The sequence below is a fragment of the Canis lupus genome, chromosome 5 (assembly GCF_048164855.1).
Source record: "Canis lupus baileyi chromosome 5, mCanLup2.hap1, whole genome shotgun sequence".
NCBI classification, from domain to species: domain Eukaryota; kingdom Metazoa; phylum Chordata; class Mammalia; order Carnivora; family Canidae; genus Canis; species Canis lupus.
Genome location: NC_132842.1, coordinates 42,000,033 through 42,009,559, shown reverse-complemented (window position 1 = coordinate 42,009,559; position 9,527 = coordinate 42,000,033). Strand labels below are relative to the sequence as shown.

The 9,527-nt window shown below is 39.4% G+C and overlaps 1 protein-coding gene across 5 annotated transcripts in view; it reads left to right on the top strand.

Moving 5' to 3' along the window:
• Positions 1–9,527, top strand: part of PPP2R2B (protein phosphatase 2 regulatory subunit Bbeta) — a 439,287-nt gene that overhangs the window by 105,697 nt on the left and 324,063 nt on the right. The window lies entirely within an intron of this gene.

Below are 9,527 nucleotides of genomic sequence, written 5' to 3'. Positions count from 1 at the left end.
GCAGGACTGTTATCTTAATCAAATTGATGTCCCAGAGCCTAGCATAATTCTCTTTCAATACATGTTTTTGCACCAAACAAATGAATATGAGCAAATCTCAGACTTTTTAATTTTCTTTAATGCCTCATGATTTCTCACAGGGACATATGAATTTAAGACAATAAAGTTAGGGGGCCTGGGTGGCTCAGGTGCTTAAGGGTCTGATTTTTTATTTTGACTCAGATCATGATCTCAGGGTCGTGGGTCAAGTCCCCACACTGGCCTCCACACTGGGCAGAGAGTCTGCTGGGGATTCTCTCCTTTCCCTTCCTCCCACTCATGTCCTCTCTCTCTAAAATAAATAAATCTTAAAAAAAAAAAAGTAAAGAAAGTTGTAAGGATTAAGTGACTTCTTACTCTTTCTTTTCTACATAACATAAGCCTTCTTCTCACAGTTGCATTTATTTTTTTTTTAAGTACCTGTTATATGCCAGGTATTGGTAGATACTGGAAACAGAATAATAATAGTTAATGTTTATTGAAAATCTACATTGATAGATTAACTCATTTCAACCTCAATGAAACCTGAGATATAGATATTAGCATTGTCCCTAATTTTACAGATGAGGAAAAGTAAGGCACAGGTTAGGTAATGTACTTAAGTCATCCACCACAGAAAGTAATGGAGCCAATGCTTGAACTCAGACAGTCTGGATCCAGACACGTTAGGCTCCTCTGAGCCTAATGGAGCTTCTTGCTACTAAATGACAAATAAAGCATTAGGTCCCTGATGCTAAGGAGCTCACAGCCTCACAGGAGAGATGGACAATGTCAAAACATATTCTCATGTCACGTATAGAGGTATAGAGTAAGGGAAAGTGGTTCTAAGTACACAGCTCAGGAAGTTTTAATTCTTGCATTGAGGTATGTAGGGAAAACATAGTAATGCAGACTTCAAGAGGTGGGTTTGGGTTGAGCCACGAAAGATCGTTAGTGGAATGTGGCCAAAGGTATGGACACATGAGAACTCATGGTGTATATGGATAGGCTTTAGGCTGAGTGCATTTATGGTGGCTTCAAAGAAGCAAGGGTAGATGGTGAGATGTGGAAGGGCAGTACTGGCAGATAAGACAGGAAAGGTGGGTGTGATCATTAGAACTCTCACGGAAAGTCTGGTTCAAATGGACTTAAGCAGCAAGAGACTATCTTGCCTCATTAAACAGGGTCACAGGATGGGGCTGGCCTTGGGCACAAGGATGTAAGACTTCAAATCATATGCTAAACATCTTGTGTCTTTCTCACGGTCTCTCAACTTGGCCTCTGTCTCTTAGCACCATTCTTTGGCTGCAGCTCCAAAACATAATCATCTCCTGCTCAAAGTACTAAACTCAGCAACTGAGAGTCCACTTCTTCAGCACTTCCAGAAAACCCACAGAAATACATTTCACTGACCCTGATTGATCAGATTTGAGGCATATGATGGTCCCCGCTGTCCTTACCCCAATCACTCGAGGGTGGAATGCATAGACTGGTTTAGCCTCAGTCCTACACTTCACCTTTGGAAGTCATGAACTAGTCACAGAGCATGTGGGCAAAGAAGGTATATGCCTCAAAGTAGAACTGGGGTATCACGTTCCCAAGAAGAGTAACTACATACTGGGTGGCAACATAACAAATGCCCGCTAGAGTAGAAGTTCAGTTTTTGAGAGTCCTTGGATGTTGTCTGTAACGAGTGATCAAGGCTTTTTCACCTTGTATTATGGAGTTTCTTTCTCAGCCTCAAGCAATGAGCTTTGTTTGGTCACTGGCCATCCAGAGACCTTGCTTTTGTTCTTTTGGGCCCAAACTGAGTTGAAAAGTAGGTTTCTGTCTCCCCTTCAGCTGTGAGGATGTTCACCATGGAACAAGATACGGATTATAAACCATGCTTTGGATTTCTAGAGAAAGCCTCCCAGGCTCACTCTGCTGAGTGTTTGCCAAAGTTGCCTAATTAGACCACCCCCGCCCCCAACTACATGATCCCCATCCTATTGGCAGCAACTTTAGAGGGGAAGTTCCCGAGACGGGAATTGTTTAGATGGAAACAATCATTCTGGAAGAGCCTTGGCCTCCTCTGGCATGAATTGAGCATTTACAGTAGTGAAGCCATGTTTTATTTATGTTATTTCCTCGAGACCTCTGGTTAGCTTCTCTATTTGCAATGCAAATCAGAATAGAAAAGGTTTTATATATTCTACATACACTTCTCTATACATCCACATTCAGTGACAAATTGTAATCTCTTGGCCCAGCAGTTCTAGTGTGATTTCAGTTAATAAAAATATTCACCAATTACAGTTCTAGCTTATGCAAATAGACTCACAGTCATCTGAAAAGCTGAGACCAAGCAGCAGACTTGGGGGCTGAGAAAAGTAACATCATTGATTACACTGTTGTTTGAAGGGCCAACTTCTATGAGATACCCTAACTTATACCCCAGAACTCAGAAGGCAAGGACTGATAACCATGAATTCAAACATCACTTTGCATGCGCGTTCTTACTGGTATCCCATTAGATGCCAAGGGAAAAAATTCAGAGCCACCTTTGAGGGAACAAAAAAGGAACCTTGTGTCTCTGCATCTGGTACTGCCTGCAAGTGGAATGCTTAAGTTTTCCCTGGGGGTGGTGTGCTCTCCTAGCTGCTGGCTAATTGTATGCCCTTTTGTGTAAGGCACTGCTCAAGTAGCTACCCTTTAGGAAAGGGTAAAAAGGTTTTAGATGAGTCACTTCATAGAATCCATGTGAGTAATAACTGGACTGGCTCAAAAGCTAACTCATGCACTAGAATTAACCACCCAAATATAAGAAATGCCGCTCAGCCTTCTGGCCACCCATGGCCACTGCTCAATCCCAATATTTGTCATTTGTGGTAGGAGTGGCCAGCAGCTAATGACACACTGGCCATGAGGCAGGCGTCCATAGTCATACTTTGTTAGCCGAACGACCTGACACAGGTGTGTGTTACCTCCCTTTCTAGACCTGGCACATTACTGGGAACAATGGTTCTTCTTTCATTCTATCAGCAGTATTTTTTCTCAAATTAGGTTGCCTTGCATGATGATTTTCTGCTTTCAGAAATTAGACTCATGTGCACATAACGTAATACCATATTATCCATGATGACAGAGTGGAAGATGCCTGTCCCTACTGTCACGTAAGCTTTTAGAAAAACAGATTGCCATTTTCATTTCTCACTGGTTCTCCTCATGGGTGCACCCTGGAAATACAACCCTTAGAAAACAGCAGTAGCAGCAGGTCCAGTAGCACAAATGCCCCTCTGGAAATTGTATTGCAATGGGGAGCAAGGTAATCAGTATATTGAACTTAGACGAACCTAAGTAGCTCTTAAAATTCAAACCATGAATTGTGGCCTCATTCTGGGGGAATTCACTGCTCTCCAAGATAGAAATCTGTTTGGCAGAAGAGAAATGTTTGTTTTAAAATGAAATTTATTTCATTAATAACTACCCACCCAGTTAGGTTTCTTTCTAGAATTCTGTAAATAAAGTTTCCTGCATTGCCTTTCCCAGTGATGGATGAAAAGTGGATTTACCTTTTGAGGAATGGATCCTAAGAAGATAGCCAAGTCCTCATTTCCTGTTGGTAATAGTGGCGTCTAATGTTTTCTGGCTATTTTTCCTCCTGAATAATTAGATGATGCAGCACACAGAAGGCACCAAAGAGGCATTCATCAGGAGTTGGAGAGATTCAACATGGGTCACTAAGGTGCCATATGTTGGCCTAATTTGAAAAGAAATTCTACAAACTATGGCCAACATATATTAGAAGTCAGGATGTCTATCTGGGTAATTGGGTTTTTACAAATCCTAAGTTGTCTATTAGAACATGTCTGTCAGATAGTTAAAGCAGTAAGTTACACAAGGGGTACATTTGGTTAAATAACACAAGTTGATCTAATCACCAATTAAATGAAAGCAAAATATTAGGCTCCTTTGAGAAAACATATCAGACATTTGGTATTTTTCTCCATATCATCCAGATGCCCTCTTTTCCTCATAGTTTTTATATAATATATATATATATATATATATATATATATATATATATATAGAGAGAGAGAGAGAGAGAGAGAGAGAGAGAGAGAGAGAGAGCATGCACTAATGGTGTGCTGTTATATATATTTTAATGTTGACTACCAAAGGGGTTGAGGGAGGGCAGGGTAGGAAGGTTGAAAATAAAATTCCACTGATAATATCAGCTTTTTTCAGGTGCTACCAGCCTGAAATAAATAGAGCTCTTAGACCGCCTACACAGCCTTCTTGCTTATGCGAATATTCTTCCATTTTTTGCCTTAAATCACAGGACACAATTCTGCTTTCTCAGGAGATACATCGAATTTCATTCAAACTATGTAAGAACCCAGCCAAATAAAATCTAGTATGGGTCAATCACTGTAATAATGTGGCAAGGCTAAGAATGCTGCTTTATTTAATCTTTGATTTCTTTAAACCTTTCAAATAATTCGGAGTTTCTCTGGGTTGCATAATTTAATAATGAAAAAAAATAAGATTGTGAAACCTACTTTTTCTCTCTCCCTCTCTCTCTCTTTCTCTCTGATCTACAGCTTGAAAATATCTTTTCAGTTCCTTCCCTTCAATTAATGAAATAGTTTCCCACCCCACTCCCATCCTGCCTGGAGACACCATTACCATGGTTACCTGGATACCTGTTCTCAAAGAATATATGTAGTAGCAATTGACAATTTAAACATCTCAATGTGTTGCACTCAGGAACAGTAATGAGACCATTATGAAACTACTTGTAGTGAAAATACCATTTATGTTACAGTCTGAGATTAAAACTTTAATTTGTATTCATTTACTCAATTTAAAGAGATAAGGTTGAGGAGGTTGATCTCTGTAGCTAAATAGCAACTCACTGACATGCAATGCCGTCTACCTGAGACAAGACATTGAGGCTGCCTCTTGTTGAATACATGTTGATAATGCTGAGAATTCTCTCACCCAGCAAACTAATGGAAAGTTAACAGTAAAAGGCGAGTGTGAAGATGGTGCATTGGGGAAATGAGTGTTCTTCAATACTGAATCCATGTGAGGATCCAGAGAAAGAGATACTCAAGGATGTTGTCTTTATTTTATCTGAAGATATTGTTTTGGTACGCTTGCTTCAGGACCTCTCATATGGGTCTCTACTAGTTTTCTCTGGGAATAAACATACTTCCCTCTGAGCTTTAGCTTTCTTGCTGTCAAAATTTTTCTCTCTGAACCAAGGAACTTGACCTCAAGCCTGTTACAAAGAGCTGGGGAGATGATTTTCAAGTAACCTGAACTAGTGAAAATTAGAAAGACCCAAGTTTGCCAATATTGCAATTTAAAGAAAACAAATTAGAATGGATTAAAGATTAACCCTATAATTTCATTTATTCTCACAGTCTCACAAGCTATTTTGAGTGGGAGAGAAAGCGGGTAGTTATAGCAAGAATGCTGGGAAATTCAATTAACTATGGTATTGAGGCTGAAAGTACTGCTTATTGACTGTGTGCTCAACAGTATGTCCCTGATTCCTTTTTGCAGACGCATTTTTCTGTGACTTAGGATAGGACCTTTTATTAAGTAAATCTGATCCCCTGGAAAGGGGAAGAGGAAACACACTGAATTTCCCCATTCACATTCCTAAACCATACAATTTTTTAGAGAATTAAAAATCAAGACAAAGAAATGACATTCAACTCTGACAGAATTTCTGGATTGCAGATTCATACCATACACGTGCACACACGCGCGCGCGCGCGCACACGCACACACACACACAGAGATTTCTAGATGGGTCAAGGTTTAAAGATTAAAAAACCAAATAATAGACACTAAATCAAAATGGATTCATGTTTGTTACCTATGGGTAAAGGAGAACCATGCTTTAGAATTCCATAAAGGAGAATCTATTTATAAATAGTCATATATATAAAGTTTTAAACTTACATATCTCATTAATAGTTATAATCAACAGGGCAAAGCAGGTGGAAGAAACTAGAACTCTCATGCATTGTTGGTAGAAGTAAATAATCCTTCATTGGATGAATAACTTGGTAATGTGAATAAAAATGTATATTTTCATTCAATTAGGACACTTTATTTTTAGGCATTTACCCTAAAGAGGTTTAAGTTGAATCAAAAAAAGAGTAAGAAAGAAAAAACAGCATATCAAAGCATCATTTATTATAATTTGCATGAAACCACAGACATCTTTAATGGCCTATGTATTTCAGTTTGACTTAGTTTTGATTATAAAGAAGGAAGCCCTTTGGTTTATATGAGAAATATTTGAAAAGATGTCCACCAAATTTTGTGATAGAAGTGTAGATGATTTTTAATTTCTTCTTTGTACATTTCTTAATAATTTTATTATTTTAATAAGCATTAATAAGCATGCATTAATATTACAATTGGGGTAACAATAGAGCGATAGAATTGTGTCTCCCTAAAAGATATACCAAAATTCTAACCAGCAGTACCTCAAAATGTGACCTTATTTGGAAATAGGATCTTTGCAGATGTAATCACATTAAAGTGAGGTCATACTGAATTACAGTGGCCCCTAACCCAGTATGACTGGTGTCCTTAGAAGAAGAGGAAGGACACACAGTAAGAGGACAGCCATGTAACAGTGGAGGCTGTGATTGGAGTGATGCATCTACAAGCCAAGGAATGCCAAAGATTGCTGGCAAACACCAGAAGTTAGAAGAAGCAAAGAAAAATCCTTCCGTACAGGTCTCAGAGGGAACATGGCCCTGCCAACGCCATGATTTCAACATCCAACCTTCAAGACTATGAAACAATAAACTTCCATTGCTTCAAGCCACCCAGTTTGCTCCAGCAGCCCTAGAAAATCAACATAAAAGCCATTTTAATCTAAAGTAAGAGACTCTATTTACTCTCTGGATGTGGAAAGAAGACACATCATCTTATCCTGCCACACATGGAATAGCAAACCCTACTATTAACAGTTCTGCATCCAATTTACTGATCTGGAAGTTAATTCATGTTACTTAGAAAAAGAAATTCGAAATGTCTAACTTCTTCACTGTTCTACAGATGGCAAAATGCTGAAGTGGTCCGAATACACTCCCAGGTAACAGAAGCATTCTTTTCCAAGGCTCCAAAAGGCTTCTTCTTCTGTGAATCATCATGTAGATGATATTTCTGTGAAATATCTAGAGATATGTCTCATTGATGCACTACTTTAAAGAATTACAGGCCTGCTTATCACAGTTTTCATTTTTTCCTCAACCGTATTAAATATGACTGTACCAATGAGCTGAAAGGAAAACTAGGTCCCAAGTGTTTTGGCATATTTTCAGTATCGAAGGTCAACCACATAGCAGTGAGCCAGAATGCATTGTGAACAGACATATGGCATTTGTTTGGGAGAGGAGAGGTGGGAGGAGGAGGGTCCTGTTTTCCAGCTGCCTCCTAAAGTCAGCCTGGATTTCTGTAAAATCTTACTGTATCTTATTTAGGCTCATAATCATTTTCTTTCTAAGTGGTCTTTTGTAATCCTGAGAACCAAAAAGATATGATTGCAGGAAACTCATGCCTTCTAACTATGCCGCGTCTTTGGCAAAGTGAACTTGAGAATCTAATTGCATCAGGAGTGGGCGAATGTGCCAGTTCAGAGTGGAGTCTAAACACAAGGACAGAGGAACGAAAGACAAGGCATACTTCTATGGTATGTATGTAAGGCTGTAGCTTATGAAGAATATAGCACTGGGGCTTAAGTCACTCATATTCTTTTAGACTAACTGCACTTTAATCAAATTATACCTGTTTGGATGCTCTTAGGACAGAGAATTCAACTGAGCGCAGCCACTTCTATGTGCCTAAAGAACATGTGTTCGTGCCTAGTGTGATTTGGAAGGTAACCAGAAGACAAAGGATTAGTCAAGAACTTGGGTAGTTTCAAATGATAGAAACCCAACTTCAACAGGCTCATAATTTTAAAAAAGGAAAGAGATTTTGGGGGAGATTAAAGAGTAGAGATGGCATCCTGTCTATAAGGACTCATCATTAAATGTGTCTATTTATCACTGTACTCCCTTTAAGCTCTGGTTCTCCTTGGGTGGTGGCCTCATTTTCCCTCCTGCTAATGGCCTTCTCCTATGTGGTTGGAACAGGTATGGCTCAGCTCCAGACATGTGTTCCCATGGCTCATAATCCAAAATGAAGGAGAAAAATTCTCCTTTTTCAGTTTCCATACGTAAATCATTTCAGAGAAGCTCTGTCATGGTTAGTTTGGGATTAGAGGCCCATACCTGAGTTAGTCATCCTGACCAGGTCAACAGGATACTCTGCTTCACCAGGCCTAGATCCACTGCCAGGAGGGCAAGGTAATGGGACTGGCAACCCTCTTGAGACAATATAGGGTAGAAAGATCAAGTTTCCTCAAAGAAGTCAGGTTGCTGTTATCCAGAAGAAAAAAGTGATGCAGGAAAGACAAACAGTAAATGCCTGCTAGGATATCCAGACAATCCCCAAATACTGTCCTCCCTCCCTTTATCTAGGCTTCCATGCCACTTGAAATCTTTATTCTTTTAGGTTACAACTGTCCAATATTATATGAAAGAAAGATAGATGATACATAACAGATAACAAATGGATCAAAATTGCAAAGCTAACAAATGACAAACTCAAGTGTATAAACAAGTAAAAATTGATGGCAAAATAAAATTTGTATCTTAACTGAGGTTTAGATTAAGGAAGAGTTAGATCCATACATAATCCTTGGAAAGTATAAAGGACAGCTTATTTTTTAAAGCCAGCTATAAAGAATACAAAGCTATATTAAAAATACATCAAGGGCAGCCCCGGTGGCGCAGCGGTTTAGTGCCGCCTGCAGCCCAGGGCATGATCCTGGAGACCCTGGATCGAGTCCCACACGTCAGGCTCCCTGCATGGAGCCTGCTTCTCCCTCTGCCTGTGTCTCTGCCTCTCTCTCTCTTTCTCTCTCTCTGTCTCTATGAATAAATAAATAAAAATCTCTAAAAAATAAAAAAAAATACATCAAAAGGCAACTCGAGACTGGGGATGATATATACAAGTAGCATGCATTCAGTCTACAGTCTTACCTTTTCAAGCAGGAAGTCTATGAGTGGCCATCCAAAAACAGTGTCTCCTGTGAATTCTGAGCAGACCAGTTCACTACATAGATAGAGTTAAATAGTGCACTTTATTCTCAAAGTGGGGCCTAGGCCACCAAGGCTTTATCAGGAAATGACTTCATTGAGGAAGAATTATAAATGAGTCGAAAAAAAAAAAAAGAATTAAATAAAGGCTGTGGATCTGTAGCAGGTATGGTGCTTAGAGACAGAGCTGGAGGTTTTCCATTGTAGCCATGGTAAAAATTGAGATATGACCTTGACTTCTGATCACCCTCCCTCCTAGATGGGAGGACCTGGACCTTGCCTTGCCTGAGCTCAGCTCTTTGCTGAGATTAAGATGACATCAGACAGTGGAGTTCCTCAGACCCTTGC